Source organism: Macaca nemestrina, chromosome 17 (assembly GCF_043159975.1).
Source record: "Macaca nemestrina isolate mMacNem1 chromosome 17, mMacNem.hap1, whole genome shotgun sequence".
Lineage (NCBI taxonomy): Eukaryota > Metazoa > Chordata > Mammalia > Primates > Cercopithecidae > Macaca > Macaca nemestrina.
The window spans coordinates 57,257,178-57,276,040 of record NC_092141.1 but is presented as its reverse complement, the minus strand read 5'-3'; the positions used below and the strand labels follow the sequence as shown (position 1 = coordinate 57,276,040).

General features: G+C 38.8%; 1 protein-coding gene and 1 long non-coding RNA gene across 2 annotated transcripts in view; both read right to left on the bottom strand.

Moving 5' to 3' along the window:
* Window positions 1-18,863, bottom strand: part of LOC105472409 (carbonic anhydrase 10) — a 544,782-nt gene that overhangs the window by 276,470 nt on the left and 249,449 nt on the right. The gene's annotated exons all lie outside the window — the stretch shown is intronic.
* Window positions 1-18,863, bottom strand: part of LOC139359613 (uncharacterized) — a 61,473-nt gene that overhangs the window by 38,585 nt on the left and 4,025 nt on the right. Inside the window, exon 2 of the long non-coding RNA XR_011615755.1 lies at window positions 1-18,863. This exon is cut by the window's left edge and continues 38,585 nt beyond it. This is a non-coding gene — a long non-coding RNA (uncharacterized lncRNA).

Genomic DNA, 18,863 nt, shown 5'->3' with positions numbered 1-18,863 from the left:
TCATGCATGGCGGTGTCATTACTTTGGTCACGTTGACACATCAGAAGGTCCCTGGAGAGCCCAGAGTCAGGCTCAGCCCGAGTTTTCCGTCTGAACTTTGTATTTCCTTAGGCCTCTCTCCCTTGAAGTCAAATGACATAATTTTAACAAATTTTGAGTGTGTGAATAATTTCTCCTTTTCTTCTGCCCAGTATGTACACTGATATTAAAGACTAGAATATTTATCATGTTGGCAGTTGCTGCCTGCTGGATTTGATTTTGTTAAGAAGCCGGGTTTTCCTCTGACAGCATTCAACTCCATATCTTCTTGTTCTGGACTTCCACTTGAGACACTTTTGCTATTAGCTAGCTCTACACCAAAATAAAATGGGAGGCAGCCAATAGGAATAGCTAAGTATACTGACCACATTCATTCCTGACTACTGGGGAAACACAAATCCAGTTACTAAATAAAAAGCCAGTTCAGATAAGGAATGATGCTATATCTTCCAAATGACTCCTGTCGCATTCACTGGATTAAAACCCACAGCGTCACCACTTATATTCCAGTGATGTATTTAGTACCCTACTTTACCAAATCACTAGGAAAGCCATGGACTGTAACATCTGTCCAAACGCAGAGAGAATCAAACTCTGATTATGCTAATCTGATATCGACACAAAGACATTAGTAAAATAGGCCACTCTCACTGAATAAAATGTCCTTGCCTTTCATAACTGATTTTTTTTACTTCATCTGGTTTTCTGCAAAAGCCAGGGATACAGCTGCTTACATTTCAGGGACGACTGTACCTCCAGTGAACGCATGCTCCAGCGCACATGATATTTCAAAGCAGCCGTGCTGTCTTTCCCATAGTCACTATAAATGCGCAGGCACTTCCTCGTCACAGGTGAGACAGAAGGTGAAAGGTGTACTGAGATATCTCTTTCCTGGCCTCTGTTAAAGATAAAAACTCATTTTTTTTCCAGCTAAAGCAATACCAAAGAAGACTGGATGTCATCCCTGGTTCTGTAGAATTACACTGAAGGGGAGCTCAGAGTTCTTTGGAACTGGAGGTCAGGCTTGCAGAATTAGTCACTATTTATCTGAAGACCAAGAATCCAGCTTGCTACCATGATTTCAAGGAATTGAAAGCCACGCAAGTCAGGTGAAATTCAGAGGCAAACGCTGTAAATTTGAAAGGGGGAAGCTCAGCGTCCTCTGCTCTTTTTATTGAGCTATTTTGAGACATGGGAAGACACTAAAGAAACATGGCAAGTATTAGAAATAAAAAGCAACCCTTCATAAGAGCAAAATTACAGTGTTGAGATGAAATGGAACCTGTCAATTTCCAATCATCTACTCAGAGGACAAAGACCCCATTTCAGGGAATCTTCTGCAGATGTTCTTTTGATAGCTTTTTATTTAATAGTCAACTGGAGGCTCAGCTTTTTATAATTTACTTTCCCAGAAAAAGCATCCTATTCTCTTAGATCATTTAGTACCTCTGAGATTTGCAGTATTCACTCTTGTTCAATGTTCGCATCTCATCGATGTTAACTGCAGAAAGTAACAAGAATGTCGAGAAAGACCCCTTTATTCAACAGCCTGCCCGCCATCCCATAGCCCCTTCACCATTTTTCCTGCACTGGCTCTTTTAAACTACTGCAAGTTCTTCCACTCTGTAATTGGAAATATTTTTCGCTTCAATTTAAAAATTATGGACATGTAATAAAATGTTGCCCTGCACTGCTTGCTTAATCTATCTGCTCCTCTTCTTATCATCATCTTTTCTTTTCATATCCTGGTGACTGAAGCTGTTTAAACCAGATGCACCATGAGAAGCAGGGTGATAGGAATTAATAACAGAAGGGGAGGCTCATGTCCTTTTGTGGGTTCATCCTGGAAGGTGGGGGGAGGAGAGGCTTAGAGAGGGGCATGGTGAGAGGGCAGCATTAGAGACAATGTGCTCAATCCCCCTTGATCCTGCCCTTAAGCTCTTTCAGAAAACTTAATCTCCAAAGATTTAGTTTAATTTTGATTATAAACAAAATATCCTTCTACCAACGGTAATTGATAACAACGAAAGAGCAGGGAAACACACCAGCTGATATCCCTCTTTTGAATCAGCCGTTCCTGATGGTGCACAGCTTCATTTAATTGTTTTGTTCTTCCTTCTACCCTGCCTCATTTCACAAAAGACTTGTTATGGCTTACAGGATAAGAAAAACATACTGTGTCTAACATTACATGTAACAACAAAAACAACACAAAAATCAAAGCAGATTAAAGACAAATGCAGATAGAATGGCAGGATCCAGAGTAATTCACCAGCTTATAAAGTTCCTCTAACTTTATTACAAGTGAAAATTTGGCTCTGAAGGCCTCGACACTCAAAGGGAAATGGACAGCATCGTTACACCGTTCTTATAGAGAGGAAAACAAAACAAAACACACACACACATCGATTGTTCAAAGGAAGCGAGGTTTTTCTAGCACTTAGGGTTAAAGAAATTTCTCATCTGGGGCTTCCTTCTGGAAGACCCAATGACACAATGTCCTTTACAAAATACCAATAGCAATTCCCCCAAACTGCTCATAAAATTAAGTTTTGTAAAGCAAAATGAATCTTAAAGGTGGTTGTCATTGCAGGGAGGGGACACATTTGGGACACATTCAATTTATCACTTTTGTCAACTCTGAACTGTTCTATGTTACATTTTCAAGTAAAAGCCAGTCTCTGCAGTGAAAAGAATGTGGGTGGGATACACAGGTGATCATGCACCTTGGCCAGTCGAATAAAAGTGGAGATGGCTGTGGACCAAGTCTGAACCTAAGGCATTATGTGGCATTGTGTGGTTCCACTTGCCCCTCCAGGAGCTTTTAATCTCAGTCAAGAGGGCAAGCTGTAGGTAGCTGCCTCTTCACCCTGGGCCATAGTATACATCTGATCTTGACTTGAAGCTTGAATCAGACCTTCCCCAGCAGACCTGAAGACTCATGAGCAAGAAATACATGCTGACATTTTATACCACTGAGATTTTTATGGTGGTTAGAGAGCATTATTGCAGCAATAACTAACACCCTGCCTTGACGACTTCATGAGGTTGTGCAGACTAAGTGAGAGAATGATCTTGGATATTATTTGCATATCCAAATTGAATGAGCAAATGAAGAGTTAGAGAAAATGGTTCGTTCTACATAGCATTACCAGATCCATTAGTTGACATGTTATATGGATGGTTCTGTATTGCAATGGGCCCTGCGTATATTTGATCTGCCAAGCAGGAAAGAAAGGCTGAGTTGAGACTTCTGGTTGGAATGATACAAAAAGGACAATTGAGAAGTGTAAAAGAATGAGACAGAATAGTAATGAGCTACAAAAGGAGTTTGAAAACCAAAATGGAAGTCTGGTTGGTCTATAGTTAGGCACTAATCATCTGACATGATGGAGACACCTCTTCGGAATCTGTAGAATTCTGAAATATCTACTTGTCATTTTCTGAGGAACATCATAGAAGTGATAATGAAATCATTCAAATTTCTGGATATTCTTAACCTAGTTTGGTCATCTTAGTCCAAATAAACATAATAAGCATTTATCAAGCACTGACCAACAATTTTGGTGCATATTAATTGGGCACCTACTATGTGCCAAATAATTTGTAGCCTCAGAGATAAGCAAACAGACCATTAGACATGGTTAAATATATGACAAATTATAATTACATGAGTGATTACATGAGTAATTTATGTAAATTACTGCACTTCATGAAGACTAACAAGTACAGATACCACATTCTATAAAGCCCACAAATCTAGCATCTATTTCACCATGTTATATGTAGCATCATTACCTCTTTTGTGGACTAAGTAGTATAGTAAACTTGACGGAATAAATAACATCGACTTCAAATCACAAGGATATTACATGAGTAGCCTCTATTGACATGATTTCCAGGGTCAGCTATTTCACTGTAAAATTAAAATTAAATTGTGGAAACACTGTGTGCTAGGTACAATAATGGGGGCATTCCAGTAAACTGTAGTCCTCACCACCGTGTTTAAATATTAGCTACAGTCTACAAGTCAGTAAAGTACTCGTACTTTACTACAAGTAAAGTAACTTGCTAGGGACCCCTGGAGTCCAGGTGTACTCCTTGTTTTCATGCATCCTGCCACCTTCATAGTTTATTTACTGTGCTCCATATGGTGCAGTCACTACAAAGCAAATGGCAATGAAAAAGAAAAAAAAGAAAAAACTTGCCTGCCATTTCTCTTCTTCGTAGCCAGTGAAAGAGTTTACTAACATCAGTGTCAATGATCATAAAGCTGAAACGTCCTAAGCCTTAAATTTGCTTTTCAAATACCAGTATTTCAGAGGCAGATTACCTGACTCCAATAATATGCCTCAAACCTTGCACTGTGTGTGCAATGAAAGGGAATATTTTCATCCATTATAAGAGGCTGTCAGAGGAAAACATTTTCCTGATATCATACCCAAGAGAACAGCGTGTGAAGCAACATTATCATATTTTACTGAACTTTCATATACTCCATGCAGTATAATGTATATTTTATCTTTTGAAAAGCCTTGGTAACAAAAGGATAAAATATCCATCTAAAACTCAAAGTACAGTCTAATAATGCTGCATTCACATTAATAGCATTCAAAAAACCTCATAGCCTTCTTTAGGCAGTTCACTTGTCTGTGCTAAGAATCTATCCTTCAGTTACAGGAGGAAAAGCTCAACCCAATGGCTTTACCTGCTCTTTATAGCTGGGGAAGAGGTGGAAGCTAAGGGGCAGAGTGGAGGGCATCCATTAACTAAGGCTTCCTCCTGAATGGCAGGATAGTGGGAGGAATTTCTTTCCTGTGCACAGGGAGTTAAGTAGGAGCTGAATTTGCATATCTCTCTAGAATCACAATGGTATTGATTCTAGCCTCTAAGACACATTTACATAAAGCTTTCAGGACACTCTCAGGAAATAGCAAAGGAAACTTTGGAACTGGTAGTGAGAATCTCTAGAAAAGCAGGGGGGAGGAAATGCACCAATTTTTGGCAGTTGAAGGATTGAAGGCAGGGTGAGTCTAAAGACATATATGCCTAGCAGAGACATCCTTGTGTTGGTGACTCAGTCTCTGAGTCTCACCTGGTGTAGTTCACTCAAATGGCATCCTAGCAAGTCTTCAGGGATCCTGTTTTAAACTGTTTGAGATTTTTGTGAAATTTGGGAAAGCCATGCCATCTTCTGGGAAACTCGAAAGACTAAAGTCCCTTCAAGGTCAGACCTTTCAGGCTTGGGAACAATTTCTTTATTTCTTTGGAGAAATACCACTCTCATGATGGGAGTAGCTGTGTCATGTTTCAACAGTGCTTGCAAGAGTGGAGTAGAATGCTGTTGGGTTAGAGAAGTCCGAATGACCACACATCCCTAAGCACCAGCCTCCAAAGAAACATATGTCTCCCAGGACTGTGCAGAAGGGATGACCCTGGGAGGCTGGGGTAAGCTGGCAGTAATAGTGTTTGGTGGGGATGCTGAGCCAAATACTATGGCAATCAAAACCTTTGATTGTCCTCTTCCTGGTGTGACTTGGGAACTGAGGGTCACCCTTGAATTCCTTTCCATCTTAACCCTGAACTAGGAGACGCACAAATCTTAAATTTCCATCTATTATCATTATTATTATCCACAGAGAACTGAGGGCAGCCTGAGAAATGAATGGCAGGGATGTGTCAGCTTTGCCCCTGTTAAATTATGCACATCATATGAAATGACTTAAAGGATGACTGCCTAGGAGAAACAGAGACAGGCCATTTACACTGGCTAGTCCTTTGAGGCTCACGACTTTACAAGTTATTCCTGATCCACTCTGAGCCCTGAAGAACTTGGAAATGTGCCTATTATGGTTTCCAAAGTACAATCATGCTTTCGGGGTGAACATCCCAGCTGCAAAAATACTAAGGTCTGTCCTCATTTCAAAGTAAGAGACAGAGCCAAGAAGACAGACTGCAGAGGAGACAGAGAGAGCACCACTGCCATTTTTTACAGAGAGAAAACATACATATCGTGACCTAGAAATTAAAACTGTGTGTTTTCCCCTGACTCTCTAGCTGCCAGAACTGCTGCAGTGATGATAACTATCTTGGGTATTTTATGTGCCATTTTTTTGATGAAGGGTGTAAAAAAATTACCCATTCAGAAACGACATTCAGTATGTGATTCGCCACCTTGCCAGGGAAGAGAGCAATGATCAGAAAACAAAGCAGACATGTAACACCACTCCTAAGGATAAAATATGTATAGTGCTAGAGCCAAAACAAACAGGCTGCAGAGATGCAATTAATAGGCTGAAATATGGTGATATCAGAGCACCCACCTTCCCTTATGCTCTCAAAACATGGCAAAGAGAAGGAAATTGGCTGAAGGTCAGGACTCTTCTGACCCATGCTGCCTTCTTCCTAAGCCCCTGATATGGATGGAATCTATTTCTCCCCTGTCTTCAGTTTCAGTGCAACGTTCTGGAAAGGAAACCAGTTTTGGAGTCAGACAATCTAAGATTAAAACTCAGCTCTGTTTCTTGTCATCTCTGTAACTCTGGGTAAATTATTTAACAACTGCACATTTCAGTTTTCTGGTTTGTAAAACTGGCCATCTCAGGTCATTTGGGGAATTAAATGAGATAAAATATGTATGTATAAATGGCAGTAGTAAGTATTCAATATACTTAGTTCCTTTCCCCTTTTTCATCTATTTGGTAATTCCAGGATCTGAGGCATTTTAGAATTCATCTATTTATTATTTCATTCAATAAACATTTATTGACTGCTTTCTGTATATTACATACCTTGCTAACCAGATGCTATCTGACACAGCCATAAAAATTAGTGGGCCAAAAGGAACCCAGACTATAGATTGAAAGGGGTCATCTTTATGCAGATCTTATGCCTCATATCTGTTGACATTTCAACCATCCTATATGGATATTACACCGTGTTACACCATCCATGTAGGAAATACCAGATCTCATGGTAATTGGCAAGGACAATTTGTTCATCAAAACAGATTTTGTTGCTCCCACTTGAATGCCTCCCTTCAAAGTCTCTGTTACTACTTCACCTCTGAAAGGTGATTGACAAACTCTTACATTCTTCCCTTTAACAGATTGATTCCAATGTATTAAAAGTCAAATTAAAGTTCTCACCAAGTGTGTAATCCTGGGAGTCTGTGTAACATTCAGCTTTCCCATGTCTCCATGATTCTTTTAATTTTATATTTCTAATCACAGAGGCCAACAACACAGAACAGTTTGACTATATTAATAAAGTTACTTATTTATATATTATCTGTGACCACTCGCTTTCCCCCATTACATTCCTCCAAGTGGATAACTTACAGTTATTAACTTTCAGGAGGCCCCTATATATCATAGCATCATACCATTAAGCCTTTTGAAAATTCATCACAAATCAGTATACAGATGACATTGATGTCTTATTGCTATTCATTCCTCCCGGGCCGTTTTTAGCAGTTCATTTTTTATATCCCTGCAGTGCAGAAATATGGCTCACTCCAGTATCTGTCCTTTTTGTAATCGCAAAAGGAAAGCTTGGCAGTTGTCATATATTACACTCTTGAGGAAAATGCTAGTAATACGTTGAATTGATTGAACAGCATGAACTCAAAACTGCTTGGCATAGGCCTATTTCCTCACTGCTATTAAGATTTTGGTTAAAAAAAAAAAAAAAAAACAAAAAACAACCTTAACTTTTATATTCAGAAACTGTGAATCATTAAAAGGCAATGTGTAGAATAAAGATCACATGCTTGAAGAAGCCTAAAAGCTCCCCTCTATTTCCTCTGTTTAGATTTTGAACATATTTCCAGCATGCATTTACAGTGTTGTAATGCTATGGTGCTGGAAACACAGTGTCATTGGCCAGAAGCTGATTGGCACCTGGGTTGTGAAATAGCCCAGGACTTCCCAGGCTCTGGATGGGTAGAAGCTTAAACTGGTAAAGAAGATGAGAACATTGTGACTGCCAAGGCACTGGGCAAAAGCCATACCTAAATGCCAACCTTATCATTGCAAAGCTGCCACTAGAAGAACTATGGTCTTGGAGGACGCAAGCAAAGAAAGAATATTGATATGGTTTGGCTGTGTCCCCACCCAAATCTCACCTGCAATTGTAGCTCCCACAATTCCCATGTGTTGTGGGATGGACCTGGTGGAAGGTAATTGAATCACAGGGGTGGGTCTTCCCTTGGTATTCTTGTGAGAGTAAGTTTCATAAGATCTGATATAAAGGGGAGTTTTCCTGCACAAATTCTCTTGTCTGCTGCCATGAGAGACACGCCTTTGACCTTCCACCATGATTGTGAGGCCTCCCCAGCCATGTGGAACTGTGAGTCCATTGAACCTCTTTTCCCTTATAAATTACCAAATTACCCAGCCTTGGGTATGTCTTTATCAGCAGTGTGAAAACAGACTAACACAAAGATGTATTAAAAGAGGAATTAAGATGAAACTAAGAAAAGTCATAGCTCCATGTAATCAGGCCTGTGCTCTTCCCCTGCCCCTCACCTTTGTGAAGGAGATAGTGGCAACTGGGCCTGGGGGACCTGAAATACAGGGCACAGGCAGTTCTGTTGGAATCATTCTTCAGGAGGCCAAACCATGGCCACTGGAGTCCTTTCGAATATGAGTATTTGTAATGAATCTGAGGCTTTCTTTCCAACACTGGCTGCAATAGTTGGTGATCTACCTGGGTTCACTTTTTGAGGCCACTGGACATGTCCCCCAGCTTCTATTAATTTTGGCTGCAATCAATTCACCTTTCTTCTGGGAATTGCCCCTGACCTAGAAGAACAGTGATGTGCTGATAAATCTCTATCATCCAGCTCTCCAGAAAAAAAAAGGGGGGGCTTCTATGTAGCATTTGCAGATTTCTGTGGTGTTAACACCCCTACCATGGTAGATTTCAAGTCACCACATTGATAGCACCCAATGTGGAGGTGGGAATAGATACACACGATGGGCTCTGAAAGGCAGGATAAGCCAACTCCTTAAGGACACCACTGTACAGGAGACACCTTGCCTGGGAGTACCAGGGAAGAGATGTGCCTTTTAGAAGGTACCGAAGGCTGCCTCCCTAGGCCCTAGGAGTGCATGGCAGGATCACAGCACTTTGGTGTTATTCATGCTTAGGAGGTCCCCGTGTATGTTAAGCTGTTCTTGCATTGTTACACAGAAATAGCCAAGGCTGGGTAATTTATAATGAAAAGAGGTATAAGTGGCTTAGAGTTCTGTAGGCTGTACAAGCATGGCACTGGCATCTGCTTAGCTTCTGGGAAGCCTCAGGGAGTTTTTACTCATGGCAGAAAAAGTGTCAGCAGGCAAGTTACATGGCAAAAGCAGAAACAAGAGCCAGCAAGGAAGATGCCACACATTTTTAAACAACCAGATCTAATATGAACTCACTCACAAGGACAGCACCAAGAGGATAGTGCTCAACTATTCATGAGAAATCCACCCCCATGGTCCAATTACCTCCTGCCAGGCCCTACTTTCAATATTGGGGATAACAATTCATCATGAGATTTGGAGGGTACAATGTCCAAACTATATTACCATGGGATCAGGCTATGGTTGGATTCCAGTTAAACTATTATCTTTGCTGAACTTCTCCCCAGGCCTACTTCCCCCATTCCCTTGCAGCTTTCACCTGAGAATCTTCTTCAGAAAATTATTTGCTTAAGAATCCCCATCTCAAGCTCTAAACCTATGCTTAGAGAGCATCAGACTCTGGAAGGGTGACACAACCCTTATTTTGAACAGATAATTTTGTGAAAATCTTATTCTATTTGAATTTGACAAGCTCAGAATAAATGACGTGAGAGTCAACAAACTCTGAATTGATTTCTGTATTCAAACCTACCTAGCAACGATGCATTAAACAGCAATGTACTAAGCATAATGTGTATTCATTTTCTTCATCATAGTGCAAGTAATGCATTTTGCTTATATTGAGAATAGTGAAAATAGCTACTTGGCTTAAAGGGAAGCAAGAGTGGCTTTTCCTTAACTTAAAAAAAAAAAGTTTCTGAATATTTCAGAGGAAAATGCAAATTGAGAAAAATCTCTGCTCCTTAGATGAGATGTGAAAAATATTCTTGATATGAAGGTGGCAGAAAATATTTTTAGGCAGGTGAGATGCTGCTAGTTTGATAGGTTTCTATTAGATGTAACATACCAAACTGTGTGGGTATATACATTTTCACCTATTGGTAAAAATGAAATCATGTACCTTCATCTTATATTGTATGTAAATGTTTCATGTGGGTTAGAGCATGCATGTTTCAGAGCTAAGGGCCAGGATGGACTAACATCATATCAAGTGTCACATCTGATGAAGATCTGACTAGAAACAGAACACTAATCTGTTCAGAACATTAGGTTGGCAAAGAAAACATTAACAAAATAAAACTCTTGCCTTAATGAATAGACACTGGGTTTGCTCTATGAGAAAAACAGATATTAGGCTGAATGGCTTATTTTAACATTATTTGCAGTTTGGATCTTTGCCCTAGCATACTACAGAGTAAGGAACTAAAACATCTAACTTTTTAAAACATTAAAAATATGAGATACTGGAAAGAGATTGATCATTTTAGCTATTCTTAATCTTTCATGCAACATTAATAAAGTCGTATCCATATGATATTAAATCTTCATCAGAAAAATTAAGTCTGAGAGCTGCTCAGATGTTCAACTGTTTACGCTGCATAGACCACTCAAATTGCATTATTTATTCCAGTTTTTCAGTTTTAATTTAGTTGTTTCAGAAACAAAGCTTAGAAGAAAATGAGCATTTTCTTAAGCCTTTCAAACAGAATCTACTATATTTCTTTTCTGAGGTAGTGGATACATTATTATTTATTTTTATTTTGCAACCAAAGATACCCAGTTTATAGGCAATAATATTCCTTTAATAGGATTCAAAGTGTCTGAGGTTTACATAGAACAACTTTGTGAGTTTATTCAAATGGTCAGGCTTACAAGGAGTAGATCAACCAATTTTAGAGCCTTCTTGGAGAGAACATACAACTGATACCAGCTTTTTAAGATCAACATCAAAAGCTTATCTTGGGTGTGTGTGGCTGTTTCTGCCACTGTCCAGGAGATCTACAAGTCTCATCTTTTTAACTAACGAAAAACCATTTGTCTCAGGCTGCTACACAGGTGAAGTTAGCTGGAAAGAAGTCTGTAAAAATTAGGTCATTTTTTTTCTTTTCTCTTCCATGTTTAGATGGATGGTAAGAGAGCTGGGCTCTAAGCAGTATTATGTGAATAACACATTTTGTTGCCTATGTTTAAGAGGCTGGTTGTTTTGTAAAATGCCTGTTAGTTGTTTTGTTTGTTTGTTTGTTTTTGAGATGGAGTCTCACTTTGTCACCCAGGCTGGAATGCAGTGGCATGATCTCTGCTCACTGCAACCTCCGCCTCCCTGGTTCAAGCGATTCTCCTGCCTCAGCTTCCTAAGTAGCTGGGACTACAGGTGTGCACCACCATCCCTGGCTAATTTTTTTTTTTTTTTAGTAGAGACGGGGTTTCACCATATTGGCCAGGCTGGTCGTGAACTCCTGACCTCATGATCTGCCTGCCTTGGCCTCCTAAAGTGCTGGGATTACAGGCGTGAGCCACCGCTCCCAGCCAAATGCCTGTTAGTTTTATCTGTGGGATTTTGTAACCAGAAAACTAAAGTGGTATGAAGTGATGGATATTGAACTCATGAGATTCCTGAAGAACATTCTCTCTTTTAGGAGTTCATCTGCCTATAAATTAATTAAACATCTGAAGTTGGTCCTTCCATAATTTTTAATAAAAATTATACTCAGTTCTGGGATAACTTGAATTTTCTCTCATTTAAGTACTGTCACTAAAACTGTACAACTGTCAATCTCTCTGTGTTTAAAGTGTTCTATGAAAATGGAGAACCAATTTCACTCATACAGAAAAGAGAAGGCACAGGTTCCTTTGTCATATGTACACAGAACCAGGAGAAAAGAGGGAGGAAATGAAAGGACAGGGAAAGAGACAGGGAAATGATGAAAGGGAGAGAGGAGGTTGGAGATAAAGACTGGAGAGAAAAGAAAAGGCTAAGAGAGTAAAAGAGATGAAAAATGGAAAAAAATTTGAGAAGAAGTATAGAGAAATAAAGGAACATGATGCAGGAAAGAAGAGCAAAGTCCTTTCTAATACTCACCAGAGGAGTAAAGAATGAGAGAGAATTAGAGAGACTTATGAAATACTAAAGCCAACAAGCAGGTGTTTCCTTGGGAGATTTGCTTAATGACTCTGCATTGATTTTCTGGATGATGTCAAGAGGTAAACATTACAAGGAACCGCCAAGACAGTGAGCGGCAATCCTCAGCCAAGATCTAAGCTCAGCAATGGTGCATGAGAACCTGATATCCACAACAGAATGACTCTGCACTGAATCCATTTCCCAACTTAAAATACAGCATCTTAGTCTTTCACATTTTGCTTATCTTTCATCACTTTTCACTGCTACGCACTGAAATCTTTCACTCTCTGCAAAAAGCTCTGCTCTGAGTACAAACACAATTACCTTGGTCTCATTTTTAAAATCTGTAATCAAAGTCCTCTTTTATAACATTCATTTTGCTCTGAATCCTTCATTCCAGCTACTCAGAGTACAATATACCAAAGGAGAGAGCCTGTATCCAAAACTTTCAGGAATAATTTTGATAGTGGTTGAGAAGCAATGCAAGTTTCTTCCAATGCTAGTGCTTTATAGGGTGCTTTCCTTTAGGAGGATTTACATCCTAGTTAAATCCTCATTCCAGGGTGGCTGCAAGCAAATATATTCCACACATCCCATCGAACCACTGCTCATACAGAATCAAAGTACATCAAAGTTGGAAGGGGACTCACAGGTCAAGTCAAAAGCTCTTATCTGATGCTTCATTGTGTTCTACAATTTCAAGTACCCCTCAGTGCCCATCAGAACTCTTTTTGTGCCACGGGTCTCAATGAAACAGAAGGTCATTCAATTTTCACATAGCTTGAATTCCTATTCTGAATTGAAGTCTGGCCAAAGCTACTTCCAAACAGCAGAACTAGTTCTATGTCTGAGCCTGCACAGAAAAGGTACATTTAAAAGTCAGCTGTAATGACTTCTTAAAATATTTTCTTTTCCAATAGTTGCATAGAAAGAGAAAACTAAATATAAAATGTTTTCATTTTTCATTACTTTCTTCCTCTTCTTCTGTACTTTACTGTGTCAATGTCTTTTCTATTAGTTAATCTTACTGTCGGCACTAGGGGAACTGATGCTAACATTCCAGATACTGTCTTCTCGGTGAAGGGTATTGCATGACAATGGTCTCAGTTTTCATGGATGTAGAACCTCCTGTACTGTGTAATTAGGCTGAATTCATCTCTTGGTATTGTCCCTGTGCTATTTGCTCAACTGAGCAGATTATCCATTAACTTCCTTTACTTTTTCATATGTAATGTTCTTATAGAATATGTTGCCCAGCCTGAATCTGTGACATTTTATGTAAATATATATTTGGGAGGAAAGTTTTATCTTTATGCCTTTTGGGTTTGGGGTACTAGCGAGGTGGCTCTGAATTCTTCTGTCTTCCAAAGAGTTGAAATCACTTCACTTCTTGCTACATATGCTATGAATTCTAATGCAAACATTAGTTTGACAAATTCAACTGGGAGTTATGTTTTCTTGCTGACAACAAAAATACCTGTGATGGTAGCTAACAACATGTTCTTCTCTGCCAGTCACTGGCTTGATAACTTGCATTATAACCTGCCTAATAAGTGCATTTTTTCATAAAATTCTCTCCACCACCACCCTGAGAGGGAGGTAGAATGATGAATGTTCCTTTTACAAATGAGGAAACTGAAGCTTAGAGAAGTAAGCCAAATAAACCCTTTGTTTAGTAATCAGAGATAAGCTTGGTTCATTTTGAACCAGCCAGTACCTTCTCACATTTATCTATGATAGTGCTGACTAGACAGTGGCAATCTAAAATTCAAACTCAGTTCTCACATCTGGTCATCCATGGCCATGTATTCTCTCCCAAATGGAGGTATACATTGTCTTACTTATCCTACTTTCCCCTAACCACAACTTTTTAAAGTTCTCCTCATTTTCTGGAAACTTCAACTTGTCCTGGGCTTTATTCTCTGTGAAACCATTTACAAATGATTTATCTTCTGGTCTTCCTTGGCTGTAAGCCCTTTCTCCTACATCTCTTACATGCCATTTAACAATATTATTTCTCATAAAATTCCCCGTGCAGCCACATCGATATCTTTAGCCCCTACCAGTTCCTTTTTTGGTACTATCATTTGTAATTATATTACCATGATCTTATTTTTAAGAGCTTCCCAATCCACTAGAGCCATCGTCCATGAGGCAATGAGATCACATCAATTTTAATCATGATATTTTAAAAATCTGCCTTTTGAAGTTTTCATATCCGTGTCGGACAAAGCCTAGCCTAGATTTTTTTTTTTTTTTTTTTTTTTTTTTTTTTTTACCCTGCTACCATTGTTTCTAAGATAAGATACCTACTTTTTTCCTAGAGTTACTGTCCTTTCCACATCGCTAAGCCTTTGGTTAGAATTAAATTTAAATAAACAGACCCCCATCACTTTCTCCTGGAAAGGATATAATTGATATGCCAATAAAGGAATTTGTCTAACCACAAAATACAGATGAGTAAGAATTGCATCCACTTCTTCAGCAGCTCTTAAAGATCTGCTCTATCCCACAAATATACATACAATTATATATACCATTTTCATATCAGAGTTTCAGTGTAAAAAGACCTTTGGTGCTTAAAGACAGCTAGTGAGTTCTAAATGGGTAAGGTACTTATCCAGGAAAATTTAACATCAGTTATCCAATAAAAATCAGCACCATGGCAACACATTTAGATGACAAAATCAATCTACCTTTTTCCTTTCTTTCCACCTTCTGCATATGGAGTAAGATCATCTGACATTTAAGATCCTCCTGTAAGTTACATTTCCTTCTACCTCCCTTTTCATGCTAGCTCATATCCTACCACTTCCATAAAGTCTTGTGTGACCAACCCAACTTCTTACTCTCATTAAAACATTAATGCCAAGATGATTGATTTGCTAATTAATCATTTCTTAACATTGATTCCATTATTATCTCAAATAGTTATTTAAATCAGTTACTGCCATTTAACTTCTGGGTATCTATATTTTCTCCCAAATATATCATGAATTTTTTGAAGGAACATTGAAGCCTCAAACATAAAAGGTTTCAGAACATAGCAATGTGGACATGCTGTGAATAGCAATGATTAAATAAAGTCAACTAAATTTTGCAATCACGTTCACAGGAAAATTTTAAAATAGAGAAGTGATAAGATTTTAAATACCGAGCCAATTCACATTTCTTATTATTTCAACTTATTTTAATGGTCATAAAAACATAACTGAAAATTAGTTTTAGTAACAGATTCTTTGGATAGCAAAGTTATTTTTCATCATGGGCCTTCTCACATTCCTCCAACTTGTATCATAGCAACTTTTGGTGAATTCCACCTAAACACATTTTTTGGTAAGCAAGGGTACTCTTCGTTCAATTCAAATCAGCCAGCACTGTCATGGATGACCCCAAGGATACAAAATGAAAATACAAAAGCATATTTATCATAAGGAGCTCTTAATCTAAGGGCTAATATCTATAGTATATTTGTCTTACTATTCCTTACAAGGAAAGCAATATTAATATTACAGGCAAGGTTCAGATCCTAAAATAAATATAAGTAAGGTGCTTAAGAAGCCAAATAAAGAGAGATTTCACAGTTAGCTAAAGAGATCAAGAGGAATTTAATGAAAGAGATAGTATTGGAGCCACAGAGGTTAAAAGCAGGGGTTGAGGCTTCTTAGGCAAGTGGGGTGAAGGGTATATTGTGGCCAAAGCACAGATCCCAGGAAAAGGTGAGATGCATTCAGGTTGTTTGTTTTTTAAAGTTTACACTCTCGCTGGGAATAAAAGGTGTGTACAAAGTATAATGTAAATGTCTCTGGAAAGGAGAATTGGTGCTGTATTACAAGGGCTGTGAATGCCAGGCTGAAGCATTTATACCTGATTTATAAGCAAGTATGAGTTTTATTAGCTTATATTTATTTCATGGGAAATATGGAAACTTCAATGTAGATACACCTATAGCTTTGAGTTGGATGTCTTCCGATTGTCCATTTGGATCCATCTTTACCTTGCTTAGGGGCTTGGAGGCTGGCTTGCATGGACTGATTCAGTAAGCTCCTTTGGCTTCTGCCTTCTTTCCATAAGAGGGGAGGAAAGGAGTACAGTCAGGGCCTTGTTCCCCAGCTCCATTCTTAGGGGTTGCCCTGAGCTGGTTGCTTCCCTCACTGAAGGTCAGGTGTTCCTCTCCATGGTTGGTTCATTTGGTCTCCAGGTTCTGGTCCTCACTCCCTCTCCTCACCCCTTCCAGACCTGGGGTGGTTACAAATGATCCCTCTATGAGGGATCCTTATGACTCACCATGTTCCATGTCTCCTGCTGAGACTCTCCCTGATATAAGCCCCAGGTATCTAGAAATCAAAAGGAAGTTGGTGACAACAGTAGTTTTAGCCTCTACTGGGCAAAATTTCAAACAAGAAACCTGAACATATGGGAGAAAGGTTGCTTCTTTGAGATAACCTATGTAGGTCCACAGTCTGCTGATGGTCAGTTTCTTCTCTTTTTTGCTTCTCTCTCTTTCTCTCTCTTTTTAAAGACGGGGTCTTATTATGTTGCTCAGCCTGGTCTTGAACTCCTGGCTTCAAGTAATCCTCTCGCTTTAGCCTCCTGAGTAGCTGGGATTGCAGGTGCAAGCCACTGCACCCTGCTTCTTTTGACTTCTTATATTCCTGACTGTGTCATTAGGCTAAGGTCACATTATTTCTACCACCTATCTCCTCCCTAGAGGTTTCAAGATCTTCTATACTCTGTATCAGGAACAGGTTGTATTCCAAAAACTTGTACTGGATGTCCGTGAAAGTCTGTCAATTCATTAGGGAAATGTAAATCAAAATCACAATGAGAGATCGCTTCACAACCATTAGGATGGCTATTTCAAAATAAATAACAACAACAAAAAAAACCCCACCAAGTTTCTGTGAGGATATGGAAAGATTGGAATACTTGTGTATTGCTGATGGGAATGTAAAATCGTATAGCTACTGTGGAAAAAAGTGTGACAATCCTCAAAAAGTTAAACATAGATATGCCCCAGTAAGTCCACTCCTTGCTATACACCCAGAAAAACTGGAAGCAGGGGACTCAAACAGTTCATTGTATACCAATTTTCATTGCAGCATTATTCACAAAAATCAAAAGCTGGATGCAACCCAAATGTCTATCGACAGAAAGAACAGACAAACACAGTGTGGTATATACATACAATGGAGTATTATTGAGCCTTAAAATTGAATTAAATTCGATACCTGCACCAACATGGATGGACCTTGAAAACATTATGCCCAGTGAAATAAGCCAGACATTAAAAAGATAAATATTATGTAATTCTACGTCTATGAGGTACTTAGAGCTGGCAAATTCATAGAAACAGAACATAGGACAGAGGTTACCAGGGGCTAGGGGGATGGAAAATGGGGAGTTCTTGTTTACTGGATACAGAGTTTCAAGTTGGGATGACAAAAAAGTGACAAAAATGCATAGTTGTGATGACTGCACAATAGCCTGAATGTACTCAATGTCACTGAACCATCCACTTTAAAACAGTAAAAGAAAAAAATGGCTGTCAAATATTCTGCAGCAGAGACCAAACACAGGACCCAAATGAAGAACTACCGGTAGTTTAGAACTTCTAGAAACAACTAGATGATACTGAGGGTGGAGAGGAACTTAGACTCCAGCACTGGACTGGAAGTGTCAGGAGTTGGCTTCCAAAGGTGCTGTCACAAATCTAAGCTGCTGTGAATCTGTGATTAGATTCATTTTAATCGTTTCCCCGTTGTATAGGAAAAAGGCTGTTTCTGACTATAATTTTACAAAAACGCCAAAAAGTTTTAAAAATAATTTGTTGATTTGTGGTTAGTAAACCAGTACAATTTTTATGTTCACATCTATTATTTTAGTTTTTTTTTTTTTTGGCACTGCAAAAAATTACCCCATAATTAGTGTCTCAAGTTAACTCAAATTTATTATCTTATATTTGGGGAGTTAGAAATCTGAAATCAGTTTTGCTGGGCTAAAATTAAGGTGTCAGTAGGGCTGTATTCCTTCTGGAAGTTCTAAGGTAGAATCTGTTTCTTTGCGCTTTGCAGTTTCTAGAGGCCTCCTTGGCTTGTGGCCCTGCGTCACTCCGACCTTTGCTTCCATCCTCACGTCTCTGTTCTCTGATTCGGACTCTCTTGCCTCTGTCTTTTCCTTTTAAGGACTCTGTGATTACAAGGGGTTTACCTGGATAGTCCAGGGTAACCTTCCAGTTTTAAAATCCTCTATTTAATCATATCTTCAGGATACCTTCTGCTATGTAAAGTGACACACTTAGAAGTCCTGTGGATTAAGATGTGGACATTTTTGGGAGGAGACATTATTCTATCTACCACATTTAACAACTCCAAATATATTTTGAAATGAAATGGAAAGAGAGGTTAGAACATAAGTATTTTTCAGATTACCAAATTAATGCAAGTCTGTTTAAGCAAATCTAGAAACTTTAGAAAAGAAAAAATAAAACAGTACTATCCTTCATCCCAGTCTCCTTTTTAGATCCTACCTTCTATACTTAACATATAAGGAATTGTCATGTCATTAACTAC